The sequence below is a fragment of the Peromyscus californicus genome, unplaced genomic scaffold, assembly GCF_007827085.1.
Source record: "Peromyscus californicus insignis strain IS unplaced genomic scaffold, ASM782708v3 Scaffold_7__1_contigs__length_154581171, whole genome shotgun sequence".
Lineage (NCBI taxonomy): Eukaryota > Metazoa > Chordata > Mammalia > Rodentia > Cricetidae > Peromyscus > Peromyscus californicus.
The window spans coordinates 98,690,066-98,710,599 of record NW_026294595.1 but is presented as its reverse complement, the minus strand read 5'-3'; the positions used below and the strand labels follow the sequence as shown (position 1 = coordinate 98,710,599).

Genomic DNA, 20,534 nt, shown 5'->3' with positions numbered 1-20,534 from the left:
TGTTTTCTTTTTTTTTTTTTCTTGTCTCAAGTGGAGTGCAGAACATGTAAGAATTATTTATGATGAGGCTGTGGTTCTCGGGTCAGGTATGCACACACAATCGGTCAGAGAGAAGAGCCTTCACAGAAGCTGCCAAGCTCATCCCTCGCTTGTGTCGGAACCCACACCAAAGATGAGCAAAGCTTTGGAGTCGTTCGAATAGGGTGATGCATAGAAGGAGCCAGAGCACCACTTCAAGAGAGAAGTGAAGAAGGTGGTCTGGGCACAGTTAGCTACTCTCCACAGCAAGGAATGAAATGGGTAGGGGAGAAAAATAAGGGGAAATACGTTATCATAAATGAGTTGGTGGGATGCGGTTGGAGCAAAGGTCAGGAGAGAAGGTCATGAAGTGCAGCAATAAGTTCCCCAGTTGAGTGTGTTCGTCGTGGCCCAGATACGACCATTGTGACAGTGTTTATGCTGCTACGGGAAGCTAAGGGGGCCTGTGTTGAAGAAGGAATAGCTGGTCTCTGTAACGATGCATGCAGTAGAAGGCAGCTTGCTCAGTGTGAGATGACAGAGCAAAAGGCCACCGTTGGCCTTGAGTTGAGAGAAAGTATCTGCATATTCAGGACAAACCCCTTCTCAGAAGGACAAGGGTCTCCTCAACAAGCAAGTGCTCAAAGTTCCTCGTGTTCTTAAAAACTTTGGTCTCACTGCTCCTGAGTGGAGTACATAACTCCCATATTTCTCCTCTGTACCTACAGTCCACCACGACCATCCGCCTTGGGTTGGACATCTATCATTGGCTTCTGTGGGTAGGTCACCATACTAGCATAGGCCTTCCCTCTTCTCTGTTCCCCACATCACAACTTCATTCACTCTTGGTTCTGATCTTGCCCTCAGGTCTAGCACTCTCTGGAGTTCAGAGAAGTCAACACCAAATCTGTACACTCTCACTCCTTCTGGAAACTTCCCTTTGACCTTTCTGTACTAGCTGAAACTTGAGTTTTACATGCAGGACTGATTCCACTGAAGCTCTCACAAGAGAAAACATTAACTCCCCTGGACCTCTTTTACCAAGGAGCCTAAATTCATGCTACATTTCCTCTTGGTCAGTTATGACTGGGCTCAGACATTTTCTCTTCTTCCACAATAAAACACCAGCAGTCACTCTCCTAAGGTCAGGCTACACTACCCCATAGGTTTCTTGGCACCTCTTCTAGTATCCTCCTCCTCACTCAGTGAAAACTTTAGTTCAGGCTCATGAGCATTCTCTGTGATGCCATTTCTCTTCAAATCTTGGCCATTTTCATGCCAATGTACATTCCTTATGATGTTCTGGCCTCTCAATTTCTGGACTTCTTTTTGTGTTTCGTGGTCCATCTTTCTTGAGCCACTCACTTTCATAGTCATATTTGCATTTTATCGCTGTCAACCACTGAGGCCATGAAAAACATCCCAACTTTAAAAACTCTATACTACAATCAAGAGTCCTTTCGTTCTGATCACAAGATCCTAAGCCCTTTAAACATAGAACTCCTTAAGGATCTAGAATCCATCATTTCTGTGTCGCTACCACATAATCCTCCCAGGACAGTCTCTCTTACTCACTCTGATGTCACTGTAGCTCCTTTACCAATTAGCTGTACTTTCCGGGTGAAACCTTGACCCCCATTAGGTCGTACAGGTGGCCACCTTGTGACTGGGCTGGCAAAGTCTAATGTGTCAGATACGTGACAGCTCATCACAACAGAACTTGTGCTATCATTACCTCAAGTGCTCACCGACCCTCCCCTTCCCTGTTTCTAAAGATAAGTCCTTCCCTATCTTTTTCAAGGTCAGGTTCTCTACATAGACACAGATCCCTACCCTCTGCTTTCTTACCAAAGCTCCAGAAGCAGCCCTTGTGGTGGTGGTATACCCAACTATTGCCATCCCTGACTAAACCACGCTTGCTCCACTAAAGTCTGAATATTTTGTGTCTGCTCCTCCAGTTCATGTGTTGACAGCCCAACCCCCAAGGTGAGGGCTTTGGCAGGTGAGTCATTTGGGGTGACTAAATCATTTCTGACAATTTTTCCCTCTTGCATTTATCTAACCTGAGTTGCCTCCTCCTCCTCCTCCTTCTCCTTTATATATATGGTGGTCAGCTCAGTTCCTCATAGCCTTTGCACTTTCTGTTCTCTGTGCCAGCTACAGTCTTTGCTGGACGTCTGCCTGGTTTGGGCCTTCATGCCCTCCAAGTCTTTTCCTCCATCTTTTAGGAGATATCTATACAGACAGGCTTTACTAGTTCCCTCTGTGCAAAAGTCAACCCCCTTCCCATGACATCTCCACCTCCTTTTCCAGCCTTTGTCCTTCCCACTTATTCATACACATATATCTGACACATTAGTAAATCACAAGGATATATTCTGTATATTTTAGGCATATTTATTTTGTCCATTATCCACTTTCTTCACTAGAGGACAACCTTCAGGGAGACAGAGACTTCTATCTGTATGGTTAATTTCAGTATCTCCAGTGTATAAAACAATACCTTGCAAAGTCTAATTGGTGACCAACAAACACTTATTCAGTGGAAAGACAATGAAAAATAGATCTATGAAAGACAGTGGGAGGATAAAACAGATAGTTAAACACGCCTTTCACATGGAGTAAGGTAGCATTTTACTCTGGGTTCATCTTTTGGTAAAATCGGGATTTGAGTGGACTCCAAAGATATGATGGTTTCCCTGGTAACTTCTTGACAATGTGGCAACATAGCTCACTGAGCAACAGAACAGCACAAAAAGTTAAAACAAACCTGTAACAACACTAAAGTTGCTGCGTTGTCTTAGCAGAAGTTACCCATTGGGTAGATCTTGCCCTTTTGGTTATCTCTCAAAGTATCATGTTCAATATGTCCTTTTTATTTCTTTCTTAAACATATTCTCTTGTCCTTTTCCATTTTCATATATACACACAAACGGTTAGAGTCTAAAAGTACAGTCCATACCATCTTACAAGAGGTCCAAGCATGTCCTCCTGGATGGCATTAGGGTATATTACAATACATTTAAATAATGTGTATGTCTCAGCTTGCCTTGCCCATTGTATTTCCAAACAAACACATGTTATACCATAAAGCTCATAGAAAATGCTTCCAGTAACATATTTTTATGAAGCAGCTTTAGATATTTAATTAGAAACTTTTCAGATGGCTGATAAGCAAGAGATATTAAAAAGCCTTTTCCCCATTTCCTCTCAATTCAGTAGCACACTTCAGTCAGATAGAGATTGCTGTTTATTAGAGGCTCTCAATCTGAAGAATTTCCCATCGGTCACCTTGCTTTTATATCATTTTGTCAGATGCAAAACTTGAGGGGGAAAAGAAAAAGAAGAAGTTCACTTTTGAATTTATTCCACCAGAAAAAGAATCCGAGTGATAGCGGGGGGGGGGGGGGGGGGGGGTGTCTTTGGAGACACAGCAACTTCCTGGTTCTTGCTTAGCCAGGTAAGTTCAGCTGCAGAGTAACTGCAGAGTAACTGTGGGTGACCGGAAGAGAAAATCTTACTGTGTGCTGGATTTGCTTTGACATGTCCATGGAAATGGCTGAGGCTTTAGAGAGCAGCTAGTGTTTGCACTGACTTCTCTTCCTTCATGCTCCTGCTCTTGGGAAGGGTACCAAAGAGCTTCCCACCTCCTCCCCAATTATCTCTCACCTCTACGTTGACTTTGTAGAGAAGAAACACTAATATTGCAAAGAAAAAAAAGTTTGTTGAGTTGGAAACACTATAAATAAAAAGTATCAGATCAGCCAAATTCCAAGCAAATTGACTCACTGAGTTCTTAGTAGTGTGATTGACCATGATGATGATAATCACAGCATTGATTTTTCTGGCTAATTGGGTTAATTACAGTTGCATGGAAATTTAGGTGCAGCACCTCAGGACATCATTTCCTCACACTTCCTTCTTCTAATTCTCATTGGTTGTTCCTATAGATTAGCTTCAGAGCTATGTGACCCAAAGTAGGGTTAAAGTAGGTGCTACAATGGGTATAATGGGCTAGCCAGAATTTAAGAGATTAGGAAATTTTTTTGAGAAGAAATTCATATAAATGCTGATATGTTTGAATAGTTATGAAAGCAAAATGTGTTTTAGGGGTAATGGCACCATTCTGGAGGCTGGTGATATGCATAGGTAAGCATATTTACAATGGAGACCCCAGGAAAATGTGCAAGTTTTATCCCTACAAATGGGAATGAATGACATTACTGGTTGGTATTTCCTATGTCAGCCAATTTCTCTGACCCATATCCATTACGTTAACGTGCTTTTCTAGCACACTGGATTAAAATCTGGACCACTTGTGCTTAACTTCATCCATTATTCATAAACCTTGATTGCTTCTGACATTAGTATATGAACGAGGAGGTCTAGAAGATATTCCATGCCTTGTGTAATTATTGAAATTTCCTGTTTATCTTTTAGGTACATTTTCTAACAATTGCAGCTTTATTGCTTAAGGATATATGCTCAACAATTCTTTGTAGAGACAAACAGTCTAGTGTGCTCAGGCAAATTGTGTTTTTTGACACCAGCCCCCCAATTCATATTGATTATCTTCAGCATCTGTAATGAAATGGAGTCCAAGAGTAAACTTGGGGCTTGGTGGGGGTGCTGTTTGTCTTACAGAGCAAACACTTGAAGCAGGATTTATGGAAGCAGAGGACTGTGGGTCAATAGCTTAAAAAAAAAACAACCCTCAAATGTAAACAGGCAGAGTACTTTCTGAGCTCTGAAGGAGACAAGGAGACCGGTGGGGTGGGGAGGCTGAGGAGCAGGAAAACAACTGAAGACTAGTTTTGTAAAATAGTCCACATCTGAAAGGAATTAAGAGAGAAGTGAGCCTGAGAAAGGCCAAGGCTCCTCAAACTTCAACCCTGGAGACCCCCTTCTCCCCGTTTCCTGACAGGGATTGCACAGTAAACATTTCTCTCAAAGTCTCCCATGTTCTCTTCTTAGCAGTAATTCTAGAACACTGAAACTGCAATCAGTGTGTTAAACACCAGGGACAGTTCACAAATAATTCAAGGGCAGATATAGTGATTAGCTTTGGATGCTATCATAATTCAGTGAGGAGAGTCCAGAGTATTTGAGCTCAGGGCAACTGCAAGCATTTGTTCAATGCAAAGCCACACCCAGCCTGAAGAAGATGCAATTCTGTCCCAGGCCAGTCCCACCAAGTGTCTTTAATGAGGATCAAAGGTTCTAGGGCTAAGTCCTGTGTGGTAATTTTAATCTCCTCCAAGTGTTCCTTGTTTATTTTTCTCCAGGTAGTTCTTAAAAAAAAAGTAAAATTAATATTAAACATAGTAAAGGGACTAGAAGTCTGCACAAGATACCCCAAGACCAAAGGGGATTTATTTGCCTCAGGGGGGCAAAGGGCAGGGAATAAGAGACAAAGACCAGAGATAGAGAATGAGGGAGAAGGGGGAGGGAACAAGGGAAGGGTATTTGTCCCAGAGGGGCAAAGGATCGCCTCTGAATAAAGAGGAGACAGGCTGGGCCCATAGACAAATGACAGTTTATACAGGAAAAGGGGAAACCCTGTGGTAGGATGAGGTGTTTAATTTTGATTGGACATGTTTATTAGAGCAGCCAAAGGGGGATTATGATTGCTGGACTTCAATACTTTGATAGCTGGACCTTGGTGGTCAGCCTCTGGAAGAGGAAGTGGACAAATAAGGAAGTAGACCTTGGTGGCTAGCTTTAGGAATGCAGTCTAATGGTTTTCAGCGAGGCAGAGGGAATGGGGGAGAAGGGCAAGGCTTGCCAGAGTCATGTTTGCCAGACCCAGGCTAGCTAGAGTCCCTTCACATAGTTTTGTAGACTAAAATCTAAATCTCAATATTTAAGGGATATTTAAAATCTAGAAGCAAAGAAGTAAAGTATCTCTTCAGCTAAGTCAGACAAGGTTTCAGGATTTGGGTGGAGGCCTGAGAATTCCAAAGTCAGGTTCCTCCTCCCTGATCTCAACTTCAAGACAGTCTTTCTCAAACAAGCAGGCCTTGTCAGTAGTGGCCTCCTATCACATGGGGAATAGGAAGGTGCTGTCCTTGGTTCTCTAGCCAGACAAAAAACGCTAGGGTACATTCAGGGAAACCTCCCCATGTCTTGATGCAAATCCTCAGCATCATATTTGGAACGTCTCTGATAGGTTCTCTTTCTTCATAACAACAACAACAATAACAACAACAACAACAAAAAACAGAGCTCAGGTGACTGTGTGCTTCTCGGGTCAGTTATGGATCATTTTCATAGGGGTTTAGGATTCATTAAGGTCAGTAACGCTCTCACTCTCGCTCTCTGGCTCCTGCCTGCCCTCCCTCATTATATTACTTGCCCTTTCTTGTCCTTTCAGATTCCAGAAGGCCTGTTCAGCTTAACTTCTGGCTCTTCTGTTATCTGAGATATTGTTTGTTTGTGTATATGTGTGTTTTATTAAAACTTTATTATAAAGAACATGTGAACACAAAACATCATGCACCCAAATCAACCAGACCCAAAGGCCGTCTATCTCAAGTGAATTTCTATTCCGTTAGAACAGCCATTCTGAAGCTGTGAAGCTTCATGTGAGACTTTACATTTAACATGGAGGTATTTCTGACGGTACATGAATATACTAAGTAGTATCTGCAGTTCAATGATACTCCAATTAAGATGTTTACTTAAATTTTACATCTAGATAAGGAAACCATGACTCATGTGTGGAAGAAACAAGCTTGGTGTTACCTCCTAGGAAGTGCTAAGTTACTAAATGAAATACGAAAGGCAATTGTTTTTTAATTTTCAAGAGGACCATGACATTCAGATATAAGACACGATAATGGAAGTAGGCAAGGCAGCGCAGGGGTAAAGATACTTGCTATCAATCCTGACGCCCCTTGAGTTCTACCGCTGGTGCCTATATGACGAAAGGAAAGAACTGACTCGAATAAGTTCTTCACTACCCTATCTCATACACACACAGAGACAAAATGGAACAAATGAATGAATAAATAAATAAATGGGAAAAATAGATGAAGTTTTGTGACACCATGCTGCCAGTTCTGGTATTGTATCAGTTTAAACAATGCATTTGCTAGCTCCCAACATGTTCACCCTCATTCTTTCATTGTTCACAAGCAGTTTTTAAGAACGCAAGCATTAAAGCCAAAATTAATGTAGTAATATAAGTGAATAAAGTAGTGGGCAATTTGAGAGGAACATATTTAAAAGCTAAATATGAATACTGATTGCCAAGTTCATCATTTTCAGATTCACAGATACAAAGTTATGTCTGCTGTACAAGGATATCCAATGAGATGGCAGAGAGTCATTGTCTGGCCAACGTACCATGGACATGATACTTAGGCCTCCTGAAAATGGACTCAGAAGAATACATGAACTATTTCAAGACAGTATTCTTCAGACAACCAGATGTGCTGAGGATAGTATCACACTATGGAGATCAGTCTCAGCTTGAAGTGGAGAAGAATGGGCATTTGTTCCAAATTTAACCTATTAACTTTAAGAACTCGAATTCCCAGGAATTCACTAATGTCTAGGATGATGTGTTGATACTTGAAGTGGGTGACCACTCCCTGGTGCAATGCCTATTTTATATTAGAATGTATACAGACACTGTGGTTTCTTCTGTGAAAGATGTAAATATTTACTTGCTGATGCTTTCAGCATTTATTCCTTGGCATCAGATTTAAGAGTATATATGTATATGTGTGTGCACATACATGTAAACATACACACAGAGGGGTGGAAGGCTTCTATTTTTAAAACCATCTTTCAATAACATGATTTGAACTCATCTGTTGGTATCTTCAACATTATAACTTTGTTTTGAAGTCGTGGCACACAGATGTGCCTCTATTGGCAGCAAGTGTCCAGTGTGGAGGCCACGCCACGAGCGCCAGACATTCTTCTTGTTATGTAATCACTTAATTAACTACAGATTTCATCCCCTCACAACCCAATCTCAAGGCTCATGCTAAGGCTGTGACCGCCCCCTACAGAACTTAAAACAGCCCTTTCCTCTTTTCTTCCACTGACACACATTTTGTGTTCTGACAACTAATATCTCATTTCAGTAGAGACAGCTCACCAGCCTCAGATGTGAAAACCATGACCCCCTCTTGGTCCAACTGTACAGCATAAGGAAATATAGGTATTACTTAGTTTCTCTATTTTTATCCAGTCCAATAATGGTATGTCAATGTTTAAGCATTAATTATGGATTTCTCTTACGTTTTCTTTGGTTTTGCTAAGATAATTAGCAGAAAAAGGTATAGATAGAGGCATATTTATCTAGATGATTTCATTTTGCATCTATATAAAACGTCAGAACCCAGTAACATTTTCTCTTTGTTATTATATCTTTAAATCTTACCACTGCAAGCAAATGTGAAAATCCTTAAATTGCTCTCCTCAGAGTTCCCATGTCAACTGGCATCTGCTCAGGTTGGAGATCCTGCCAAAAGTCAAAGGAAAACATTTATGAGACAGAGCCTGATGGCTGATTATTTAATCCTCTGTGTCCAGCACTGCCAGCAAGCATGGGTCGTGAATGCCTGCTGCTGCTTTAATAATAAGCCCTCTTACACACAGCTGAATGCAGTGTACCAATGGATGCTTCCCCCTGCTCTAATAAGAGACCGATTATCGATCTTCACCTAGATGTTCCCATTGAGACCAGGCATTCATGAATACAAACAGAAAAGAAAAATGGCACACTGCATAATTAGCTTTAATAAATAGAGGCATAATTTCTATGGAGAAAATGGTGGTCAATCTAATTTTAATGAGGACAAACAGGCTTTTGCTTAATAGTGCAAAAGAGGTATAAGGTCCCAAATACATTCAACAGCCAAACTAAACAGCAGCCTCCAAGTTCCGTTTCTTCCTTTGGGCTGAAACTTTAGAGGCTGAGGTGGACTGCCTTTCTCTGACCACACTCCTAGGATAGAAAAATAGGGACCCAGAAGTGGACACACAGAAACAAAAGGAAGATGAGTCTATGGGCAAATCTGAAAGTGCAAAAGATAGGATGGTGAGAAGTAACTGAATTAATGTTCAATCAGCTCTTGGGGAATAGTTAAAAGACCAGAGATGCCTTAGATTAAAAAAAACGAAAAAGATGACTCAAAGTCCGGAGAGATAGGTCAGTTAGTAAGGTGCCCTCCACAGAAGTATGAGGACATGTGTTTGATTCCCAGTTCCCACAGAAAGCCTGGGCATGATACATGTCTGTAACCCCAGTGCTGAAGGAAGGTACAGGGACAGCCTAACTAACCCAACATCCTAGCCAATCTGTGAGAACTAGGTCCAGCAAGGAGACCTTGTTTCAGAAACAATGTGAAGAGAAATAGAGAATGACATCCCATATAGAACTATGGCCTACACACCACATACACACACACACACACACACACACACACACACACACACACACACACACACGCGCGCGCGCGCACACACACACACATACACAATTATATACACATGCCTACACTATGAGCACACACAAGGACATGTCCCCACAATGCCCCACTACACAAAATCACATGCATGTGCACATGCCCTTCCCATGAGCACATACATGTGAACATATCTCCATACACCACACACATATGCACACACACATACACATTTACCCCTTGAGCACACACACATTAGCATGTCCCCATACACTACACTACACTACACTACACACACACACACACACACACACACACACACACACACACACACACACACACGGACCATTCATTGAGAGACTCTGGAATCTCTCAGTTCCACTCTGAAGTTTCAAGTCATTATCTAATTGAAAGGTACACAGGAACTGGATTTCCTATGCATCTGAATTATCTACTTGTTTGCTCTGAGATGACAGATAACCTGCACCTTTATTTGAACCAGATGAAATATGCACGTATATACATACATACATGTACTATGTGAGATGTTTTAGAATTAGAGCATATCACATGTAGCCCCTCTGATATAGCCTGTATTTTAGAAGCACATGACTGCATGTTAGCTTTCTAACAGGAAGACAAGACAAGCTTTATATCTAACATCTGATGGTATATTTTTAACGAACAATATACTTGATATTTTATTTTTTTAAGATAAAACTTGGGCCATTACTAAGGATGATAGTTTTCATTTGTGAGTTTGGCAGCATTTATAAAACTGTAGGTTCTTGAAGCTTTTCTTCCTAAAGATTCTGAATCAGGGTTCTGGAATGGTTCCAAAATCAGGCCATTGTGTTGCATCTCACCCAAAGAGTCAGCTAAAGACTAAGCAGTACAGGACGTGTTGAGATCCAGTTAGAAAAAAGGCCCTTTCTGTGTTGGCCAGCACCTTGTTGTGTTCACTGCGTCTACCAACCAGCAGAAGTGTTTGTTAGAGGAGCAATGACTGTGGTATTTAAAAAGAAAAGTGGCTTTTGAGACTCAGAAACTGCCATCAACAAATTAAATAGGATTTGTGTAGATGGCGGGGATCACCTCACACGTTTCCATTGTGTTTTGAATAAATGATATTATTAAACCCAGGAAGCCAGACACACATTCTCTACTACATACACATACTGCCATTATTTGCCCTAAATACTTGAGTAACAATGCTTTACATAACGTGGTTGAACCTTCTCCCTAGACAGTTCTCAAAGGGCATGTATTCATTTGTATGACACCTTTGCCTCCCATCTTATCACCCACACCAGAAGACTCAACTTCTCATCAGACTTTTAAGTGGACTCTTCTCCATCAAGGGCTAGCAGTCTTTGGCTGATGACCTCAGGGAACTGGCTTCAGTCTTGTTTTTGCTTCTAACTGAGGTCTCAGCCTTGGACAAATGATATCACTCTATAAGTACACCCCACTTTTCCTTTCTATGAAATCAGAACACTAAGCTAGGAAATTTTGAGTGTTCTTTCAGATCCAGCATCCTAGGAAATGCTGAGACAATGGGGGTGTGGCACTGGACAGTATCTGTACTTTGACACGTGCTTTTGGCTAATGTTGTGGGGAAGGAAGTGAAGTCCAGAAAGCCATGACACTGTAGTTATTGCAAGATCAGCAAGATCAAAGGCTGAACCCAGAATTTCAACTCATATATCAATGCATGCTTCATTCTAACCCACAATGAGTTCTCACAGCTCTATTCCCAGAGCACACTTGCTCACTGACCAAGGAGTGTTCCTGGCAAGATTTTCCCTCCTTGGCTGAGAGAGGAATACAGTGAGTCCTTTGGGGTTCTCTCCCAGATTTTCTCAGGGAGAGAACATATGCCCAGGTCCCAGGAGGATTGTGCTCCCACACTCACAGCTGTATAACACATGAGGAGAAGCTATACGCAAGCTGAAAACATATTCAGTGTTTACAAAAATTCTCTGGGGCAATTTCAGATGTGTTCCAGAGACATTTCTATTATCAAAATATTGCTAGGTTATCTTCTGGATCTTTCCCTGGACTCAGACATTAATATTTTAAATTCATCACAGATCCTCATTTAGTTGTCTAAAGTTCAACACTTGGCTAGCACACCTTGCAAGAACAGCAGCCATCCCTTGCTTTCCTGTAGAGTGCTGTCTTATGGGAATCTGGGAGTGTGTACTGGGAGTGAATGAGGGGCACAAACTCAAGGGACAGGCCCATGCTCCCTGAGTTGTCCTCTTCGGAATTTGCAAGCAGGTCAGGAGTCTATTTGTTCTCATGGCATAAATGAGTTTATCCAAATCTGTGTCTGTCCTGATTTTTTGACACTTCTTTGCTTATCAAAACCTCACTTGCCAACTAACTTGCAAATCACACTCATCATTTTTACTCTCCAAATAACTGTTTTTATCCCACTCACCCCAAGGATGCACAGAGCAAACCTTTTGTTTACGTCACACTATTGAAAGTAGAAGAATTTTACATGTCTACTGATGCCTGGTAGTACAAATCAATTAGCTTAACTTTATTTTATAACTTTCTTTTTAGAAGCTGAGAGTAGCTGGTCAAAAAAAAGTTGCAAATCAAAGGGAGGCTAGAGTGGATATACTCTTTAGATTTGTTGACTCTTCCATTCTTTGCAAGACACTGATTTAAAAACACATGTATACATACATATACAATAATATACTATATTATTACATTCAATTCTCAGAAAATCCTACTCAGTAGATAAATTATTGTTTCCAATTTACAGACACGGTAAGCAATCCTCAGAGATGGTAAGTAACTAATAAGGTCAAACAGCTACTACTGGTGATTGGCAGAGGTCATGTTCAGCCCCAGGACTCCTGCAGATGCCAGACTGCAACCAAGGGTTTTTTACCCACCCCACCCCCCTCCATTTTGTCTCTGGGTAGCAGATACAGAAAAAGAGTGGGTTGAATTTTACTGAGAAGGGGGATCTAGGCCATACTATTGATGGGCAGCAGACCCATGACAACTTGGTCAAGATCCCATCCACTGCCCTACTTCCAGGATCCCTCCTTCCTTCTAAGTGCAGGGTGATGGGATGAAGGAATGAGGAAGCCATTTTTGTGGTATGAAAGCACTGGAGACTGGACAAATCTTTCAGCATCTGAGCTGGCGACCTGACAGGGGGACTTTGCTAAGGATGTTAGATCTTTTAGGCTCCAGCAATGATTGTAACTCAGTGGTTGGGAAATGTGAAAGTCTAGTTTGCCACAGTAGGTACCCCACTTTTCCAGAGAAAAGACCAACCCCCAATCTTAGGCACCTTACATGAGGTATATGGCATCTTCTCCCATCAAGAAGGTGGACAGGAATGGGGATAATGAATGAACAAACTTGCCCTCTCTGTAACAGAAACAATTCTGTACCCACAAGTGAACTTTTTCCAAATAGTCTCATAACAATGACAATCTAAGTCTATCTTAAATATCAATAATCACCATACTCTATGCTGATTCGATTATTTTTTTTTTAACCTTAAAAGGTATCTTCACATGTACTATTGTCAGGTGCCATTTTTAAAAAAACTAAATGGGACAGCACAATCTTCATTTTAAAATGACAGTTATGTTTAATTTAATTTAACTTTTGGAAGTTTTTATTTTGTCTTGTTTTTTGCAATGTCCAACAGAAGTGAGCTCATGTACAGAGTGGACAGTGTAACCTCCTGATACAGACAGGAAGTGTTTACTGTGGATTGAGTGCAGAAGCACCTACAGACACCTCACTCTGCGGATTTCAGGTCTCTTAGATTTGAGCACAGCTTATATGTATACAACCTCCTGTATATTGTAAACCATGGATAGGTTACTTATAACACATAAAACCATGTGAATGTGGTATAAACATTCATTCAAATGTATTGTTTAGGGAATAAATACAATAGTTTACATGTTCAGTAGGGAAGCATTTTCCCCCATATTTTCAATTGGTTGGTTGAGCTTAGAACTCATGGATATAGAGAGCCAATTGTACATAGTGAACAGTTAGCAGAGCAATGATAATCAATATATCCATCTCCTCACAGAGAGTTATCTTCTGTCTGCATTTGGGAGTGAAAACATTGATATCTCTTCTCAGCAAATGCCAACCATATAATGCATGATTATCAACTACTTTGTCTATGTAGTATATAAGGTGCCCAGCATTTCTTCCCCTTGATTAACATTGCTCCCTCTCTCATCTTCCAGACCCAATAACAACTGTCCTGCTCTCCATAGATAAATATCTAGATTGCTCATGTAAATGCAATCATGCAGTATTTTTTTTTACTATTTCTGACTCATTCCACTTGACATATATCAAGGTTCATTCATGTGGTTACAAATAGCAAAATTTCCTTAGTTTATGGCTAAATAATATTTATATGTTAAGTGTGAAAATAACATACACATACATAGCAAACATATTCATCATCAGGAGAGCTCAGATGAAATTATCTATCCCACAGTAATCTGGCTGTCTGATTTTGTTTCCACCCTTGTTTACATATAGGCTGTTTTCTTTCCTTGGTTCCTCTATAGTTGATGAGGGTCATTTGCCTATAGATGTGAAATCTTGCATGTAACACATCAATAACATGTGCAGTCACTCAAACCTTTTCCTAATTCTACCCATAAAGTCATAAAACATGAAATTAAGGACTGCAAAGAGAAGAGAGGAAGGAGCGAATGTCACAGTACTTTCTTTTCAAAGAGCAGCTCTCAAGGCTCCTTGCACAGGCTGTGAGGGAGCCGCACTTCTGAATCGGTTGCTGCAGGGCATGCGTCTCTGCATACATATGCATAATGTCCTTTTTACACTTTGGAGCTAGCAGATGCTGCTTCTGCTTGGGAGGTGTTTGGTAATCCACTTGAAATTGTGAGGACTCATAACTCATTTATGCAAGTGGCAGACCCCTCTAGATGATATCTCTTGCTCTAAAGAATGATTGAGAGAACCATGGAATGGGGCCAAAAAATGACATTGAATTTCTAGCAAGACAGCAGTTTGCAGGAGGCCTCCAGTTAGATGAGGGGATTACTCTAGTCAAAAGAAGAGCAAGCTCAGGCAACATAAAAAGCAAAACCCAAGAGCTGCCTGGTATCAAGGATCAATTGTGTTACTATAAAGAAGACCCTAGGCATTGACTCACTTTACAGGTAGGTAGGTATATAGCCCAACCCTGGACTTCCCATGCTAGTGAATGCTAGGCCGAAATACAGCTACCCCTCTTCACATTTGACCTCTAAAATTACTTAAACCTTAAAGGCAGTAGAATAGGAGATATATACAGACAGGGACAAGGTGACTGAAGATCTGGTCCTTGCTCTTCCAAGGTAGTGCTTTGTACCAGGTTCTGATTATGTTCCCGTGACCATGATCCTCCAATTAAATCCTTTACAACTGATTCTCAAATTTTTGGTTTTGTAACACCAAGCTTATGGCACCTCTCTTTCCTCCCCTGAGGTGGCCTTACTCCTCCTAAGATGTGAGACGCAATGCCTGCTTCTTAGAAAGCAGTCCAGCTCTTCCTAATCATCCTGTCCCTTTTAGCTCTGGTCACAGGGGCTCCTTCACCTCTAGAGCATTTTGTTTTCATCGTGTTTTTGGTCTTGTTTTTTCCTAGACCACCAAGGTTTTCCACATGCCCTTGTAGAAACTGCTGCTGCTTCACCAGCAGGGCCAAGGCATTCTCATGATACCTGTATCTGTCCCTACCTGACCACTTAATACCCTTCCTTGGAATTTTGTTTTACTGTTCAACTCACACAAAATACAAATTTCTAGAGAGTAACAGCAATGCCTATAAAAATACCTTTTAATCCAGAACATTGATCACAGTGTCTGACTTATACTGGCTTCATAAATACGTAGAAATTGAAAGAAAGAGTATACAATTCACTCATTTCCTTTCCATAGCATTTTAGCAAAGTGGCTGAGGGCCATCGTCATTCTTTGATGATACTAGGGAAGCCTCCCTAGAAGGTAGCAGATCAGGGTACTGGTTTGCCATCTTTATCCAAAAACCTTTCATCATCTCTGACAATTTTGTTTTTACTATTAATTGTGGGAGCCCGTTCTCGGGTTCCTCGTGGGTTTACCCAGCAGGTCCGCATAGAGGATGATTGGACCACGGGCCTAGGTGCAGGTGTCTGGGATGGTCTGCACTTGACTGTGCTGGGGGAGGAGGTCTTTTGCTCCACCCCTTGGCATCTCTATAAAAACCCTGGGGCAGAGACAGTCGGGGCCCATTGGAATAGGTTCCAGGCCCTCTCGAGGCTATCCTTTATTTTCTATCTGTTTCTCTCCGCGATATTCTCCGCAATAAATCCTTCTATCTAATATTTCCTGCTGCTCGCACTCAAGAAAACTCTGGGGAACTGTGGGGGTGGTGGGTAAACGCCCCACAATTAATGAGGCTCTTTTGGATTGCTCAAGATCCCATAGGTCCCTGTGTTCAGTAAAGGGTCTCTGATTTCTGATCAGACTGTCCTGGACTGAAATTTGGAGTAGTCATCTGTCATAACCACAATTGGCAAAGGCTCAGAATCTAGATGATATTTAGTGTGGGAGGCCAGCTCCCACCTTTTCAAGGGTTCCTATGAGGAGGAGAGATGAATAAGAAAATATTATGTAGAAAGAGACCTAGATGACGAGAGAAAAGACAGAAACACAGGATAGCTTTGGGGGGACCTGGGTCAATACCCAATGGACCTTTCCGTTTATTCAAAAGAGCTTTTTATAACAATGTCAAGGGGAGAATCAAAAGACCTCCCCTTTGCTAGATCAAAGCATACCGCACCGCCAAGTGTAGACTCTTCCAAACACCTACTAACCACTCCCGTGGTCAAATCATCCCATTATGCAGCCCTGCTGGGTAAAATAAGCTCAAATTCTCTGACCCTGAGTAATTGGGGCCTCCACACTTTAGGTCTGTCCTCGGCAAAAGGAACATGCATGCGTACCCAACAAACATGTCTCAAAGAACAAGCTGATTGTGGCTGCCTAGATCATTCAGGGTTCTCAGGAAGTACAATGTTAAATTTTGTACTTTGCCTTCAACACTCCCCCTTCCCCCATTCTAGGCCTTCAGAATAGGGATCACCCACACTGGCTAGGGTTCATCTATCAGCATCATCTAGGGGAGACCTTCCACATCCTCCTGAAGAAGTGTTTCTTTTGTGAACCCTCACTGTTATTGGTGGAAGTTTATTTTCTTTCTCAAGAGTTATGGGCACAAAGGAGCTATGGTGTTTGTATGAGAATAGACCCCATAGACTTATATACTTGAATGTTGGGTTCCCAGTTGGTTGAACTATTTAGGAAGGGTTAGAAGGTATGGCTTTGTTGGAGGAGGTGTGATACTGGGGGTGGTCTCAGAAGCACACTCCAGGCCCAGTCTCACTCTCTTTCTGCTTCCAAATAAGACATGAGCTCTCAGCTCTAGCCCCAGCACCATGCCTCCCTGCCTGCTGTCATGTTTCCCACCATGATGATCATGGACTAACCATCTGAAACTGTAAGCAAGCCTTTTCAGGTAAGTGCGTTCTTTTATGAGCTGCTTTGGTCATGGTGTCTCTTCCCAGGAATAGAGCAGTAACTAGACAGCAACTGAGAGCCACCTCTGGGAAATGTGGTAAAAATGTTGCTTTTGTTTTCCCAGCCACAATTCTAATGAAGGCCTTAAATTTCTAAGCCTGAAATTGTTACAACAACCTTCCTAGATGGCCTTCCTAGTTAGTGGATTTCTTCTCATACCTTGTGCCTTCCTCTATGCTTTTAACTGTGGGGGTGTATGTATGTAGGGGTCCTTTCGCCCCTCTCCCACTCTCTCCAACCCATGTAGATGAATTTGCATATGTTCTCCAAGACATACTCAACTCCTTACTCTTCCACGCACCACCAGGGTGCCACACTTACCTCCATAATTAAATTCATCACACTTTGTCACAAGTTGTTAGTTTATGCGTCTTACTGATGTATTCGATTGCGAATTTTCTAAAGATAACATTTCATCCGAATTTGTGTTTCTCCCCACAAGGTAGATATTGACCTTTTTTTTTTTCTGAGTTGAATTAGATTAAACAGACATGAGCTCCCATTCACATTCCATGTTATTACCTCACCCTTGCCAATGCAAGATGTGCACAGGCTGAGTATGTGTAGTAACTGTGTTGTTTACACTTCTTCTCTGGCTCCTTTATACATAGGCATTCTATAACAATGGGTTTACACACTTATAGGTCATGTTAGTCAGACGCTATAGAGGCTGGATAAGCTCACCAGCCAACACTGGGATTGTGGAAACAAGACTTTTCTTAAAATACCTTTTTTCTTTCTATTCATGAAATCTAAACTTCCTTAAGTGAGTTACAGGAAAGTAATGTCCACTTCACTGAAACTATCTGGTCTACCAGCGTGGACTAGCCCATGGTGTATAACTGTTTCTTGTGATGTCCTAATAATCATATGACTTTGCACTTGTGTGCATATGTTCATGCATGTGCGTGTGTGTGTGTGCGTGTGTGTGTGTGTGTGTGTGTGTGTGTGTGTGTGTGTGTGTGTGTAGAACGTTGGGGGGTGGGTAAGTGCAGATAAGGGGTGAATCGATATTATTTTCCACTTGCTAGCTGTGTACAGAACCAGAAAGTGCCTCAACACAGACATCTCGCTAAGGTTGCTAACATTCCCCCAAGAATTCACAAATGTTCTTTGATAAGACTGTGATCCCTATCACAAACAATCCGTATCATGGTTAAGTGAGTGGGGCTCAAGAGCATGGATCTCCCTTCTGAAGTACCACTGTCCTAATGGGAATGCACTGTGGTCTCCCAGTCATATCGAACATAACCAACTCTCTGACATGGACCTTATTAAGATGGTGTGTAACCGTAAAGGGAATATGGTGAAGCACATTCTAGAAGAGCCCCAGAAAGAACAATGCTACTCTGCCCTGTACAATTAACTACCAGGTCTGTATGGCTGTTTGGATTCAAATTACTCCAGGCTAAATGCAGTGGACAATCCATTCTTGATAACATCAGTCACATTCATAACTATCAATGTATGAGCAGGTAGCTACTATGCATTACTGTGATAAGACCCAAAGGATGCTGCTCCAGATAATGATCAGAATTTATACTCATCAATTTTTTTATTATTACTAATTTGTGAGTTTTTTTTATATTCTGGGACCAGAGAGACAAGGACAAGAAAAAAATTATCTATGTTGAAGGGCCTTTAGTCGACAGACATTTGGAAATAGAAAAGAGGAACCACTAAGCTGTGGAATTTCAGTAAACAGATACAAAATATCTAACTTTGCCTAAAAAGTAATAGATAACCAGAAAGAAAAAAATCATTTGAGGTGATTCCTATAGGATGAGTGGTGTTTCTCTTTCTTCCTTTCTGATAAAGATTTATTTATTGTAATTTATGTGCATGGGTGTTTGCCTGCATATATGTATATGTATTATGTGCATACTGCATCCTGGTGGCCAGAACACAGTGTTGGATTCCCTGGAACTGAAGTTACAGATAGTTATGAGTCACCATGTGGGTGCTGGGAACTGAACCCAGATATTTTGCAGAACAGCATGTGCTCTTAACCACTAAACCATCCCTCCAGCCCCAGAGTAGTAGCAACTTTCTTGATTCTTGAAGTGGAAAGGGCATTGGACATGAAGAGAATGATTTATAAAGTGTCACAGAGCATGGAAGATCTTAGTGCACACAGGGAACCACAAGGAATTTAGTTTTACTGGAATGAGATATAAAATTTTAGAATTTGATTATGATGGTAAATCTTTACTGTAAACTTGATGTGATTTAGAATTACCATGGAAACAAATGTCAGGGCATGTCTGTGAGGGATCATCTAGATTAGATTGAGGTGGAAAACCCCACCCTAAACTCAGGTAGCACCATTCCTGTGGTCTGGGGTCCTGGACAGAATAGAAAGGAGAACACAGCTGAATACTAGCATCTATTGCTCTCGGGTTCTTGACTGTGGATGCAGTGTGACCAGCAGCCTCCCACTTTTCCTATAATGCCCTCCCAGGCATTCCAGACCCCATCCTCCAGAATGGCGGGCTGTAACAAACCCTTGCTTCTGTAATTGCTTTTGTTAGTTGTTAGGATGCAGCAAGGAGAAAAGTGACTAATGCATGGTGTGAAGACAGTTACAGGGTGGATGACTCGTGTGCCTCTGGGAGTGGAATGAGAAGACGGAGGAAGAAATGCAGCTTGGGAACCACAACACAGAAATTGGGTTTCCCTCGATGGCTTCATTATCCTTCCCAGATCGTTAAATCACCAATATGTAAATATTAACGATATTGTCAACCCTTTATGATTTTTGTCTGGATTAAATGAAACCGCATACTTGATGTAATGCATGGCAGGTGTCAATCACTCAAAAATGAGGTTTACAATCATTGACTCTACAAGGAATGTAGGGTGATAATGGACTTGGACATCAAAATAAAATCAGTTTATTATAGAGACACAAGATAATTAACAATGCCAACCACAGTAACAAGAACTGCTAATACTGACAATTTAGAGCATATTAGACATGATTCCAAGAGCTTTAAGTAAGCCTATTCATTTAATCTGTTCACCAATCCTGTGAAGTAGGCTGCCAATGCTATCTCCCTTCTACAGATGAGAAAGGCGTAAGTTAAATAATCTAACACACAAGTCACATGTGACAGAATTAGGGTTTGAATCCAGGTGCCTGGCTCCTGAATCCATGTGTACCCTTAGCTCCAAATATTCTTTATCAGATAGGAACTCTTTGACAAAAGCCTGCCTTGTCCTTTCCAACACAGCATGGCTCCGGGATAATTTTAAGCACAACCCTCCAAATCAACACCATCATGTCATGTGTATGTGCTAGAAACAGTCTGCAGAAGGCTATTTAGATAGAAATGGTCACAATGCTGATAAAATGTATGCCAGTAGAAAGCATGGTTCTAGAACACTATCAACAATTGGCAAGCCTTTGTTAGCCTCTTGCTTTGTAGTGTCTCCTTCAAAGCAGCTTTCTCATGG

The 20,534-nt window shown here is 41.4% G+C and overlaps 1 protein-coding gene across 12 annotated transcripts in view; it reads right to left on the bottom strand.

The window, feature by feature from the left end:
• Positions 1-20,534, bottom strand: part of Sema6d (semaphorin 6D) — a 581,349-nt gene that overhangs the window by 361,628 nt on the left and 199,187 nt on the right. For all 12 annotated transcript variants that reach the window (XM_052725619.1, XM_052725617.1, XM_052725623.1 and 9 more), the window contains exon 3: positions 8,414-8,494. The gene's annotated coding sequence lies outside the window, so the exon portion shown is untranslated. The remainder of the gene's footprint in view (positions 1-8,413; positions 8,495-20,534) is intronic.